The sequence below is a fragment of the Lissotriton helveticus genome, chromosome 1_2 (assembly GCF_964261635.1).
Source record: "Lissotriton helveticus chromosome 1_2, aLisHel1.1, whole genome shotgun sequence".
Lineage (NCBI taxonomy): Eukaryota > Metazoa > Chordata > Amphibia > Caudata > Salamandridae > Lissotriton > Lissotriton helveticus.
In genome coordinates, this window is record NC_136058.1 from 420,923,229 (window position 1) to 420,938,222 (window position 14,994).

A 14,994-nucleotide genomic window follows, 5' to 3' on the forward strand; every position below is an offset into this window, starting at 1 on the left:
AAGTAGTGTACTATATGTGTGAACAGCGAATCCCGGAAAGGTGCGTCCAACAGGAGATCTGGCTGCAGTCTCCAGGTGGGGATGGGAGGGTGTGTGCTCGCCCATGTGACCTCCAGCATGTGGGGATTGTGGTCCGAATGTGTCCGGCCCATATAATATGCGTCAGTCACTAATGGGAGTAGGTCGTCAGTGAGCATGTACCTGTCTAGTCGTGTGTGTAGGTCATGCGCACCCGAGTAGTATGAGTATGTCCGGGTGCCAGGGTTTCGGTGTCGCCACACATCTTGGAGGTTCCAGTGAGTGGCCCAGGCTATAAGAGCTTTCGTGGCGCCTACTACTAGTGCAGTGGGTAACGGTGGGAAGGAGCGGTCCAGTGTAGTGTCTAGCACGCAGTTGTAGTCTCCCCCTAGTATCCAGGGGGTCCCATGCCAGTGTGATAGTGCTGCCGATACTCTCGTGAGAAATCCCTGCTGATCCATGTTGGGGGCGTAAACAGACGCCAAAACTATCGGGTGTCCATCTAGGCGTCCCTTCACAGCTACCAGCCTCCACTCTCCATCTATTTAAGAGTCCTCAATGTCAAACGGGGTCCCCGGTCTCATCCATATCAACACACCCCGTGCGTAGGAGGAGAACCCTGTCGCATATAGGTGTCCGCGCCATCGTCTGCGTAGTGTGTGTACCTCGGGTGTTGTCAAATGCGTCTCCTGCAGGAGTGCTATTTGGACCTTGTGTCTCTTCAGGTATGAGTAGATCATGTACCTACGCGAGGGTGTATGTATGCCACGCACATTCCAGGTGCAGATCTTAACCGCAGTCATCACAAGTCATCAGTAGGTCTCCTCCCTCCACCCCTCCAGCCCCGCGGGTCCCATTGGAGGGCCCCCCACCACCCACCACAACAACATTTCCACACATACCTGTGGGGCGCAAAGGTGAGCATAAGGAGAACGGCACCAGCCTGTGAATGCAGCACATTTCGAAAAAAAGGGGGGGGGGAAGGGGAACATGAACAGGGAATAATACCATAAGGTCGGCTGCTGAACGTGCAGTCGTCCAAACACTCTACTGAGATAGCCAGCGACCCCCAGACTTGAAAGTTGACTATCACGCAAGGCGAGAGAGTCATTATCATTAAACAAAGCGTGAGTGCGTGTAAAGCCGCACATGGGGGGGATCCTTTGTCCCAGCCGGTCACTTAGTGGGCCTCGCAATAGACACTGCAGTGCGTCCATTAGGTTGCATGGCATCGTACGCACCGGTTTGCGGGGTGCCGCGGCGGCACAAGCCCTTTGTGTGATGCCAGTCTAGGGGGCCCTCGTTGTAGCGAGGCCAGTTAAGAGAAGTCACCTGTGGCTGTCCACCTGGTGACTGCCAGCGCTTTACAGATCTCAGCATCTACTCACTGTGTCTCGGGTGCATGTGGTAGCAGGAACAGTCTGTTCCATCGGCCACCCCTCGTGTAGCCCCTCCGTGTCACATGTCACTCTTTTTCTTCTCACAGCACTCCTCTCTCTGCGATCAAACAGTGCGTGCAGGGAGAATGGAAGGAATAGGGGAGTGAGGGGGGAGGGGGTGCCGAGGCGCGCCATTTCTCTATCCGAACAGATCCGCCGTCTGCGGTGTGATGTCAGGTAGATCCTCAGAGACTTGCGAGTCCGGTATTCCGTAAATTGCCTCATCGTCGCTCAGTAGGGCCCTGGGGCTGGTGTCCGGTAAAGAGCGCTGGAGTTGTGAGTTGGTGAGTTCCGTGGCCATTCGTAGGGCATCCTGTTGTTCCCGGCGCATTTCTTCCTGGGGTGGACTTGCGTTATGTTGCATTCCGCTCGCTGCTGGCGAAGGCGACCTGTGTCCGCGTCTCCGTTTAGAGCCCCTGCGCCTTCTCGTGCGGGGCTGGTCTGATAGAAGGGAGTAGGTGAGTCCAAGCTGGCGCATGCGCCGTTTCACTGCCAGGAATGAGTGTCTCTGGCGCTGCACTCGGACCGTGTAGTCCGGGAAAAACATTATATTAGCATTGTCTACCTGGATATTGCTGAGTTTGCGAGTTTCCCGTAGGACTGAGTCACGGTCTCTATAATTCAGGATACGGATGAGCAGTGGGCGCGGATTGGAGCCTGTTGGGAGCGGTCTGGATGGGACCCTGTGTGCTCGCCAGACCACGAAATGAGGCGATAGGGCGCCCTCCGGTAGTAGGTTGCGGAGCCAGTCCTCCACATGTGTCGCGGGGTCTCTCCCTTCCCATTTTTCTGGCAATCCCACTATTCGGATGTTGTTGCGTCTCGCCCGTCCTTCTGCATCCTCTGCCCTGTCTTCCAAGTACTCGACTCTGTTTAGGAGGTCCTTCAGTTGCTTGTCTGATTGCGTGACTCGTGGTTCCAGGTCCAATACGTTGTGTTCCAGAGTCGCGGTGCGTTCAGCAAGCTTTTTGTGATCCGCCCTCAGGTGCGTCAGATCTATGGCGACTCCGTCGATTTTCGCCTCCTACGATTTTCGGGTGGATTGTATGGAATTCTCTAGCCGTTCCATGGCTGCCAGGACTGAGTCCAATCTGGCCGTCACTGGGTCTGCATCTTTGGACTTCGGTGTCTTGTCCATGTTACCTTTCGGGTGCGTGCCCCCAGCTCCCGTGCGCTTCCCTGCACCTCCAGAGATGGGCAGGGTCCTGGTCGCCTGTGTCGTTGCAGGAGTGACTCTCGGCGGCGCAGCTCGGCAATGTTCCGGGACTTGTGGCCACCAGTCAGGAAAAGTTCTCCGGCCAGGATGGCCTGGGATGGTCGTGTGTGTCCTCGCCCCGCTAGACAGTAATTCCGGGCAGGTGCGGCGTCTCCTCGCTAGTGAGGTGATGGCGTGGACAGGCGCCTAGTGTGCTAACCTTGCTCGGACCGGGCAGTCCACAGCGTCCTCCAGCCAGGCGTAGTCAGTAGTGGTATTCGGCCCCAGAGGTCGTGCACTCTGTTTCCTGCACTGCGTCTCCGCTACGTGTCCTCAGCTCCCTCGGTAACTGCAGGGCTCCTGGGCGGCAGCTACCCCCTCACCAGTCCCGTGTCTTTAGCCCCAGTTAATTCCTCAAGGGTGGGTGCGTCCCGTGTGGGTCTTCGGGAGGCTGCTTCGCCACGCACCCCTGTGGTGACCTCTGGTTTCACTGGTGCACCGCTGCCGTGCGTAGTGTTCAGGTGGCCGGCGGCTGCTGGTTTATGCTCACCTCAATGGTAGTGGGGCGTTGGTCTTGCACGCGTCCCCCAAGTGCGCAGGGCCCGGGTGTGCCTCTCCCGCTCCAGAGCTGTGCTGTGGTCAAGGGCTCATAGCGCCGGTCGCCGGGCGGTCGCCGCCATGTTGGTGTGGGTGCCTCTCTCCCTGGCAATACGGACAGGCCCGTCAGCGTCCGCTGCTCCACTCCACCCGCGCCCACCAACTTGGTCAGTGCGGTGAGGGGTTCCCAGGCCCCGGCTCGGTAGTCCCAGTGTCCTAGTCTGGTCTGGTCTGGTCTCCGGCTTCAGCGACCGCGGGCGGACATGCAGGTCTTCTGATGGCGGACCCCCGCCCGCCACTCACCGCCGCAGATATGTGCTCACTCTCCTCTGGAGGCAGCCGCCGGTCGGTTCCGCAACCAGTGGGGTGAAGTGGGGCGGGGGACCTCTTCTTGCCGGCAGCCGTGTTCGCACCCTGTACCCCCACAGTCGCCGGCTCCAGTCCGCCACGGACGCCTCTCCGTCTCGCTGCAGTTAGGGGTCCCGGTAGATTGCTGCTTCGCCTAAGGGCTGTAGCGGATCAGCGGTGATGCACAGTACCCCAGCTCGGTTGCTTCTGTGTGATCCGCACTCGCCGCCAGCTCTCGCGGCCTGCACTTCCGGTTTGGTCCTCGGATTTGTGTGGCGAGGCTCGCCGGCGTGGCCGCTCCTCGCCCGGCTCAGTCTTCCGCTGTGGTGTCGGTGCAGACCTGGAGCTCGCAAAAGCCCGTAACTTGTGTCGATGCTGGTCGATGGTCCCGCAGCACCATTCCTCGGTTTGTGGCCGGCTGGACAGGGTATTTGTTGGATAAATTACCCCCGGTGTGGAGGTTCACGCCGGAGCTCTCCTAAAACACTTCCAGCCTCGCTGCGCGTTTAGCCACGCCCCGGAGAATCCTACACACGCTGAATCGGCGCTAGGAAGGGGCACCAACTGATCCGTCTCCGGCCGCGCTGCCTGTAGCGGAAGCTGAGTTACTTCCCTGTGGTCTGTGGCCGGCTGCCGGCGGGAAGCGCTGAAGCAGCGCGAGCGGCCTGAGGTCTCAGGCAAGGGCCCGGCTCGGCAGCCTAGTCGGGCCGGTACGGAGCTCGACTCGGCCTGAGGGGAGCCATCTGGCCTGCATCGTGTGGCCCAAAAGTGTAGCGCCGCCAGTTTGGGACTACCACACACTGTCCTACATCGAGGCTGGCTGCAGGCACCAGTGGTTGTGAAGGTTTGGAGGCGGACCGGAGGACACCCCAGGAAAGCAACCGGGGCTGCGTGGGTCCCGGTTCAAAGACAGTAAGCTAGACGCGGAATCCAACTGTCGGTGAGGCAGTGGGCGGCTGGACGGGCCCAGCACAGCAGGGGTGCACATCAGCGTAGGGGCCCCCGGCAGAAGAGGAGACGGACAGCAGGAGAATCGAGAAGGCGCGACGGAGAGGACGCGGCGGTGATTTGGCTCCCATGAGTGAACCCTCTCCCGGAAGGCAGGGGTGACCATCACATGCGTGGGGGCAGATAACGTGCGACACCCCCGCGGGCAGGACAGGAGGCGGGCTGCGGAGAAGGGACGCCTGCAGCCTGCATACACAAGACAGAGCTGCGGCCAGCGGGACAGGGCTGTGTGCAGCAGCGAAACGTGCCACCTGCTGGGGTGCGGCGAAGAGCATAGCGGAGGGAGCACTACACAGCCTTGGGCCTGGACCGGTGGAGTGGAGGCCTGCCTGGTGATTTGAAGGCCTGTGCTGCGGGAACCCTAGGGGTGTGCCGAATATCAACAGTGGCTGCAGATGCCATTCTTGGATGGACCGGGGCGTGTTGCGTGCCACAGACTGACCGCGTGGGATTATAGCCAACATGAGGCCCAAATACAATACAGCGACGCAATCAAACAAACTGGACAAATACACAGTCCAGATGGGGACGCCACAAGCGGAGAATGCTGCAGGTGACCAATCAGGCGCGAAAGAACCATCGCTGGCCTCCATCATGGCAGCCATACAGTCACTTGGCGCCAACTTAGAGGCGAAAATTGACAAGGTCTCCATCGAAGTAAATCTCCTCCGGGTCGACCTCGGAAAAACATCGGAGAAGACGAAAGCCAACGAGGCCGACATCAAGGTGCTACAGAAGTCAACCAAGGCACTGAAACAACATGTCAATGACCTAGTGCACCAACACTGCCAAGTGGCGTTGCGGCTGGAAGACCAAGAAGGGAGGGCCCGCAGAAGCAATATACGCGTCGTAGGCGTACCGGGGGATTTGGAGGGGCCCAGTGTGGAACTTTTCCTGAAAGACCTGATCCTCAATCACTTGAAGCCTAAACGCCTCTCCAACATATTCACCGTGGAAAGGGCGCTCTATGCACCTATCCCTAAACCCAAACCAGGGGCGCCGCCCAGGACCATTATTGCAAAAATTCTGAACTATAGGGATAGAGACGCCATCTTGCAAGCAGCTAGACAGGCCGGGGACCTCCGCTACGACAACGCCACGATTCATTTTTTTCCGGACTTTACCCTTCAGGTACAACGAGAGAGGCGCTCCTTTGTAGGCGTGAAGGCAGCGCTGAGGGAGAGAGGCATCAAATACATGATGTTTTTTCCTGCCAAGCTCAAGGTTCTTGCTGGAGGCAAATCTTTATTCTTTACCTCGCCTGCGGACGTGCAGGACTGGATTGACCAGAAGATGTCAACAGCTTGGGATCAGGCCAGAGGTGGGAGTTGGAGAGACGCACAGGCTGCGTTGCCAGAGTCTGTGGCCGGCAGGTCAGACGTTGATGGGCAGAGTCAGCGCTCGTGGAGGTCGAGGTCTGCAAGTCCTCGTTGGGGGACGCTTTGAGAGGCGACTGAACATTGAGGGCGACGGACCCGCAACTGTGGACCTCTGCTTACTGTAATGTACCGAGGGTTTGTGGTTTGGGTGTGGGTCATGATTTTTCGAAGGACTTCTGGTTGGGGGGGAGGGAGAGACGATGTTGTATGATACGGGGAGGAGGGCCGTGCTATTGTTGGCGGCTGTGCTGAAGATCTCCCCCTCTGTTTTCCAACTCCGTGACCCAAGTGAGCCCGCGAGGAGTGTAATGCAGACTGAAAATGAATGACTCTTTAGATACATGGAGTGTAGGTTTTTCATGGTACACTGTTACAGTTTACGGGGTGATCCTGGGTGGCGGCTGGTGCTGGAGCCGGCGCACACCCCACTTGCACAAGGTTCATCTGTTGGGAAAAGGGGGTTGTTTTTCTGTTTTATTATTCTCCCGATTCCAGGTTGGGTAACGGGCGAAAGGCGCGCTGCTAATTGGGGATGTGGGTAGTTCGAGACCTATTGAGCAGGGAAGCAGGATTGGGGGGTTGTATTTGTTGGGGGGGAGGGACGAGAGTGAGGGGGAGAGACAGTTGCACATTCGAGGGGGAGGGGCGAGGTTGTTTGCAGCACACCACGGCAGGGCACATATTCTGAAACAGCAACATAGGACACACAGGAGAGCACTCGTTAGCTACAGGGTCCATGGCTATGAAGTGGGACAGGAGTCTTAAACTAATTAGCTAGAACGTCAATGGTATGGGGGACAAACTCAAACGGTGTATCGTGCTGCCGTTTGTGAAGAAACACTTGCCAGACGTAGTCTTAATGCAGGAGATGCACCTGAGGGGGAACACATGCCAGGCACTAAACAGATGGGGATACACACTAGCGGCACATGCCGGTTTCACTTCGGGGTCTCGAGGGGTAGGTATTTTGGTGCGACGCACCTTTCCCATGGTGGTGGAGGTGGATCCCATGAGGCGCTTTGTGGCTATTTCTGGGAAATGGGAGGACCGTAGACTCACCCTAGTGTCGGTCTATATCCCTCCAGGCCTCCAGACACAATCCTATAGTGACCTGGGAGAGCCCGTACTGTCCCTCCCGGAAGGCCTCCTGCTGCTGGGTGGTGACTTCAACGCGGTGGTCTCGGGCAGATAGACAGGCAACCGGCGAGAGATATCGGGTGGGGCAGCGGTGGCACCCCAATCTCCTGGAGGCATTCGGACTGGTCGATCTATGGCGCCTCCTGCACCCGACACAAAAACAGTACACTTTCCTGTCAGGTCCACACCACACTTTTTCGCGCCTAGATTACCTCCTGGCACCAATGCACAAGGACATGACGATACGTGAAGTCACCCACCTGGCAAGGGGCATCTCGGATCACTCCCCTCTCTGGCGCATCTTACGCGAGGCGACCGGCAGGTTAGCTGTGTCGCTCCCATTGCCGCGTGGCATTTGAAGGGTGAAGCTATACAGAAGAACGTTACCCATGTGATCGATCGATACTTTGATGAAAACTTGGGGTCTTTGTAGGCCTTCAATACGGGGGTAAGGGGAGAAGCACTCTCAGCAATAGCGGGACGCTGCAAGGAACGTGAGACACAACTGCAGACTCTGGAGTCTGAGTTGCATACCCTTGAGGACACTGCGCAACGCACTGGGAGCCTAGACACGATACACCGGCTCCAATTGAAGGCCACAGAGTACAGGGACCTTGCTACAGACGCAGCCAGGACATTGGCGAGGGACATAGAAGTGAGGCTCTATGATCAAGGTGATAAGGCGGGCAAACTTATAGCGTGGTTGGATAGGAAGCAACAGGCTCAGAAGCTGGTCGCTGAGTTGCAGATGGCTACGGGAACGGTTCTAACGGACCCACAAGATATAGTCAGGGAGTTAGCGTCATACTGTCAACAAGTTTACGCTCGGAGATCCGCAAAGACCGAAAGCGATTCGGCGGCCTTCTTGGAGGACATTGGCCTCCCATCCCTCTCCGAGGACGAAAAAGAGACTCTAGAAGGACCCCTGGTGGTGGAAGAAATAGTGAAGGCCATCAATGAACTTCGCCCTGGGAAGGTCCTAGGGTCCAATGGGCTACCTGTGGAGCTCTATAAGCTCAAACAAAACGGCCTAGGTGAGCACCTCAAGCGGATGTTCGAGGAAAGTAGGGAGCTAGGTAGTCTGTCCCATGACCAGCGGATAGCCACAATCCTGGCAGTCCCCAAGGTGGGGAAGCCTAAAGAGTTCTGTGCCTCCTATAGGCCGATATCATTGCTCAACGTGGAACCAAAACTCCTGGCCAAGGTTTTGGGCAACAGGATCAGACTGGTCCTCCATACCCTGGTGCACCCAGACCAATCGGGCATTATGCCTCACCGCAATACAGCGTTGAATCTACGACGCCTCCATGGGGTGCTGGGCTGCTGCCACCGGCTACACAGAGAGGCAGTGGTGGTGTCATTAGATGCGGCCATGGATTTCGATACCCTAGAGTGGCCGTACATGATGACAGTACTTCGAAAGTTGGGGTTCGGCCCTAGCTTCATTAGCTGGGTACAGCTCCTTTATGCAGATCCGTTAGCTCAGGTCGTGGTCAACAACAAACTTTCAGAGGCCTTCAGTTTAGGGAGGGGGCACGGCAGGGATGCCCCCTCTCACCCCTGCTATTTGCTTTGGCCCTTGAACCATTGGCAGCGTGGGTGAGGCAGACCCCCTCACTGCAGGGGATACGATGGGCAGACGGCTAGGAGGATAGGATCTCGCTTTACGCGGACAACATCCTCCTGTACCTCATAAAGCCACAAGAGTCCCTAGCTGCAGCACTAGACATTTTCCAGAGGTTTGTGGAGTACTCTGGTTACACTATTAACTGGGGGAAATCTCTCATTTATGTTTTGCGTGGACCCCCCCCCCCCGCAGACACCTGCCGATTGCCCGATCCAAATAGCCAGCGACGTGTTCACATACCTAGGCATTTACATATCCAAAGACCGTGCTGCACTGTACGAGCGAAACCTTTTGCCTCCCCTGCGGCAGCTCCAAACAGACGTAGCGGTCTGGAAGAACCTCCCACTATCGCTACTAGGCCGGGCCGCCCTATTTAAAATGATGGCGCTGCCAAGATTCCTTTATGTCCTCCAGAATCACCCGGACCTAGTCCCGAATAAATACTTTGCCGCTTTGAGGCAACCCAAAGGGACCTTCTCTGGGCGGGTACGCCCCGCATCTCCCTCCAGAAGCTAACTCTGGGCTGGTTTGATGGGGGGATAGCATTACCTGACATCAGGAAATATTACTGGGCGGCGCATCTATCGGCCATCAATCAGGGGACATACTGTGCAGGTAATGACCCTGGGTATGAGATGGACAAATGGCTCCTTCCAGGGGGGAACTTCGAGGCGGCTCTTTACTCCAGACAGGGAAGGTACCGATTGACGGGGCCGACCAAACACTCTGTCCAGCTGTGGCACATAGTTCAGAAGAAACTGGGCTGGGTGGGCAAACTTACCCAGGCAACCCCACTGTGGGCCTCTGAGAGGCTAGGCACCCTTAGCCACACGAAGGGCTTTAGGAACTGGAACTTAATAGGCATTTCTCAGGTCAAGGACTTATGGGGCCCCGCGGGTGTGCTCACATTTGACACCCTTCAACGAACATATGATCTGGCTCAGACAGAACAGTTCCAATACATGCAAGTCCGACATGCTCTACAGGCCAATATTCCTCCTGGGACGCAGCTCCTAGAGTCCTCGCCACTAGAGGACAGACTGCTAGATGGCCACCTCCCAGAAAAGGCCATATCGCTCAAATACAAAAAACTCATTAACAATACCCCTGACCCACTGTGGGCCCTTAAAGAGAAGTGGGAGGCAGACAGACTGGAAATTGACGACGAAAAATGGCGCGAGGCGCTAGCGTCCCCAAAAGAGATAGCAATACCAGCCAAGTTGCGACTCATTCAATTAAAAGTCCTACACAGAGTGTATATTTCTGGTACCCGGCTGGTCCTGATGGGCCGCAGCGATGACGGACTCTGCCGAAGACGGTGTGGGGAGGTGGGAACCTTTCTACACATATTGTGGGAATGCCGGGAGGTGCAAGTTTACTGGGCACAGGTGCTTGATTGTATGAGAGATGTGTGGGGGTGGAATTGTAGACTGAAGCAAAGAGGTGCCTCCTTAACATCTGGGAACCCTCTGACCTCCCTGCAAAGGGCAAAATATGGGCCACGCTGGGTCTGGCAATAGCAAAAAGAAACATCGCAAGACTATGGGGGGCGGCCACACCACCAACACTGGGGGCCTGGCAGAAAGATATGGACTGGAATATGGTGAAGGAAAAGACGGTATACGTGTCTAGAGGCTGTCCGAGGAAATCGGTTGCTGTATGGGCTAAATGAAATGAGTACAGAGGCAACATCTGTGAACCCCCCATGATCAGGACTGTTGACGAGTTAATCGATTAATGTATAGAAGAATGTATGAACTGGACCTACTTTCATGATGCTTAATGAAACGTCAAACTATTTTATCCATGTGTCTTCCTGGAAATATACTATTGCTAATGATAATATGCTAATACGTGCTTGTGCTGTGATGATTATAATCTTTCTTTATTTTGAAAATAAAAAGAATTTTTTTAAAAAAACATAGTACGTACATCATACACAATGTCACTGCCCCTCCCTTCTTGTGGACATCTCCAGGAGTTCCTCCTCTCTCGTGGCTGAAGTGGAAGAAGGTTTTCACACATTATGCTCGTGTCTGTGGCACTTCCTTAAGCGCAGAGAGGAAAGCCTCATTGTTAATGCATTGTTTGGGCTCTGAGGGACAAGAATTCTTTGAACACCTTCCTGAACTCTCTGATAGTGACTCTGACTAATGAATACGAGATCTGCATCAAAAAGTTGGACTTGCACTACCTCCCTAAAGTGAGTACTGTCCTTGATCCATATCTTTTTGGGAGAAGGATGCAAAGGCAGGATGAGTCAGTCAAACAGTACATCACTACCTTGCGCAAATTGGCTTCCACGTGCAATTTTGGTGCAGCTTAGAGGAGCAGTTAAGATATCAGTTCATGTTGGGATGCGCCCTCGACAAAACGAGAGACGCCCTGTGGCAAAAAGAAAAGCCATCGGTTCAAGAAGTGCTGACCATAGCCAAAAGTCACTAGCATTCAAAAGCGTGTGTTGATATTATACCCAAAGACAGTTTAGGTGATAAAAAGGAGAACATTGATGTCAAGGTGAAGTACTTCAGGTGTGGCAACCCTGGCCATATGGCCAACTTTAAAGACCGCCCAGGCTGGAAGGCCATGTGAAAAACTTGTGAGAGAAAAGGTCACGTCTCAAAAAGCTGCAGAACGGGCAACAAGCATAAAAAAGTCATGGAAGTTGAACTTTATGAAGAAGAATTGGAAGGAATCAATATTCTCCCAGTCATAGGGAACGCTAGTGATGGCCCTCAGGAGCTAGGTTTGATCAATGGTGCTCCAATGAGCATGCTGTTCGACTCTGGGGCCAAGATAACTCTAGTCCCAAAAACATTTTATGAGTGTAATTTGCTGGGCAAAGTCACCCTGTTGAAGCAAGACATTAGACTGATAGGTTAAGGTGGGGTGACTATTGAGTTGCTGGGTTATTTCTGGGGCACGATTGACTTCAAAGGGGGAGTCATCCCTGGTACAATCTATGTCTGATGAAAGGGGATTCGCTCATAAGTTGGTTCCATCAGCATGATCTACATACTGCCTTGATCACAATGAGATCTGTCTGCATAAAAGAATTACCACCAGTTAGGGTTGTTAGTAATGCTAATCGAGACTGGATCAAGGAATTCCCTGAGGTCTTTGCTGGTGAGCTGGGTGTGTCTCAAAAACTATGTACATCGGATAAAGGTCAAATCTAATGCTGTTCCAAAAACAGCTAAGGTTAGGAATGCACCTCTGTTAGTAAGGGAGAGCATGAAAGTTCAATTAGACAATCTCTTAGCCAAGTGCATCATTCAAGAAGTTGAAGCAACGGAGTGGGTCTCTCCTGTTGTTATGGCCCGCAAGCAAATGGGGATGCCAGGCTCTGTGTCGGTTCGAGGGAGCTCAACAAAGCAGTTTTTGTTGATCATTACCCTTTACCCAACATAACTAAAATGCTGGATTCTCTTGAGGGGGCAAGGCATTTTTCATCCTTGGACTTGACCTCCGCCAATTGTGAAAAACAGCAAATCTTCTGAGACCACCGATGCTGCCCGGCGCAAAACACCTTTTATTCACCTTATAGATATTTATCAAAATAACTAGGCGGCGCTGGCAACTGGAAGGCAAGAAACATGTTTATTACTCCAGAGGAGAACACATCAACTCAGACACCGGGATGTCGTCGGGAGGTGCTCTAACTGTATCTCCGTGGTTCGGTCTTTTATACACATTGCACCAGTTTATTAGCATGGTAAAACATCCTTGGAATCCCCGCCTCAGTCAGGTTCTCACACAAATCCAGCAGCAATCGTCCCCCCACCCAGATCTAACAAATGTTCGTTATCTTGCAGCTGGACATTCCGATAGGATCTAAAAACACGTGGGATCGTTCAGATCTAAGGGTTCATGTCATTGATTAAAACAGGCCCCTATGTCACTGAAACAAGCCCTGCCATGTGTGGGTAATAAACCATGTCCGCAGGGGTCGGTTAGTGCCTGGGTTTGGATTGAGTAGCCAGGTGCGGTGAAGGAGGTTATCAAAAGGGATTGCCCGAGCATGGAGGATGAAAGGACAAACGGGTTTGGTGCGGGAAGTGACTCCGGGGCTTTGTCATGATGACAAGGTTTTCCAACCCCAGTACATTTGTTCAAGCTTGGTCAGAGCACTGGGGATGATAGCGAGGTCGTAGTGAGACATAGGTCACCAGGAGAGTACGAAATGGCCGTGATGTCTAAAATGGTTCCAGCTTACGTGCACGTAAAGGCTCTCGCTAAACAAGATGGCGCAGGCAATGGTCATGTTTGTCGTTTTACTTTCTACAGTCCTCCCTTTGAACATAACTTAGCCAGCTTGCTAGTATATTTCAATGTCCATAATGTCCTGTATCTCTTTATCGTTCATTACTCTCATCTTCGTGAGTTTAGTGTCCATAGTTTTAGGGTGCAAACAGTTTAGACAGAGAACACAAAAGTGGTATACAATGTATCCCCAAACAACAGCCGCATATTGCTAATATTGGAACCAAGAGGATCATTATTATTTTCCAGCCCCATTCATTCAAAGTGCCCCAAAACCAGCTTCTAAGTGTCCAAGTCTCTGATTCCTGATGGATTTCTGACACCAGCCTGTGGAGATGTTCAATTGCTTTGAAAACAGAAGGTGAGTTGTCAGGGACATAAGTACAGCAACTGGCACCGATGATGCGGCATGCTCCTCCACGGTCCGCTAGTACCCCATCTAGAACAATGCGGTTCTGTAAAGCCACCAGGCGGACCGCCTGATGCTCAGCAGTGTTGTTGGTAAGTACACCAGAAAAAAGGGCTTTGAGTATTCGGGATATATTGGCGCTCAAGCAATATTAACGTAATAGATTTTTTTCATAAGTAATGGTGCCAGCAGGGAGGGGAAACCCACAGAACCCCTCAATTTAAGTATGAAACAGATCACACCTATAACATGCACACAAAGTCCTGCGCACTCAAACAATGAATATACAACAATGTGATAATACACAAAATCGGAAAGAAATCTGTCCAAAGTCGGTTCTTGGAGTTTCATGTGTATTCCCTTTTATTTGGTCATCAGATCATTGATAATTCACAGCCAGCCGACACGTGTTTCGTTGTAGGACTGTACACACACAGTTACTACAACTCTTCAGGGCTGGAAAAAATATAAAATGGATGACCTAAGTGACAAGCGTGCTTAAAAAGTTAAAGCGATAGATTTACAAAATGTATACCCAGAAGTGACATTTCTTATTCAGAAACACCTCATCGTGAGGAACCCATAAATTACTTAAGTTCAATGGTCTACTGAGAGTTTGTGAGACCTACCTTTTCCTATCTGAAGAAAAGTACTTCCGCAACTCTGACAGTGGCCCTATCGGTGGTAAACGTCTCTGACCTTGTCTGCATTGAAGGCCAGTGAATTTCCAATTAAAACAAACTCCTCAGCCAACGCGTTTCGTTCTCAAGGAACTTTGTCAGGGCTATGTTATAAAAAGGGAATTCCCTGTAAGTTTGTCCGTTATTTGAAATCTGAAAAGAATAATTGGCAGGCCACTTGATAGAGGGCCAATACGTTTCTTAGGTAATATTTCGAATATACTGCAAGCGAGTCTTATAATTGGAACCGATGACAGATGCAGTTCCCGTTGTATGATAGCCTAGAGAATAGTTCTAATCACGGTCACTCGCTCGCAATGTCCATGTTCGGAAGAGTAAGGAGATTTCAAAAACTCTTCAGGGCTGGAAAAAATATAAAATGGATGACCGGTCGCATGTCCAGAGTCTAGACCGCTGAACCGATAAGGTGTAATGCCCAATTAGTCTAACTGTCCGTAAGTAAGTCCATAAGTCTACCCCTTAATGTGGCGAACACCAAGTGAGAATATCAATGAGTTAATGTCCGTAAGCGTGACCAACAACTAACTAGTCCGCGTATGGTCTCGAATTGCCGAATTTGGTTCTACCCGTCCTATTTGGAGGATTACAAACGACCGAGCGGTAAAACCCCTAATAGCCCGCAATAAAATCAAATAATGGATTACTAATACCATGACCTTTCCATTTTTCTTCCTTTTTCTCTACCTGACATATATGATTAGCCTAACTACTGAGGATTCAGCCATTGAGATAGCTTATAATCCTTTACGCTTTGTCACGTTCATGGGAACTGCCCGCGGTTTTGTGTCACACTTTTAATACCTTGAGTTATAATGTGTATTGAAACAATTATCAAGAGAAAAAAATAATGTTTTTTATGTACAATCATCTAAT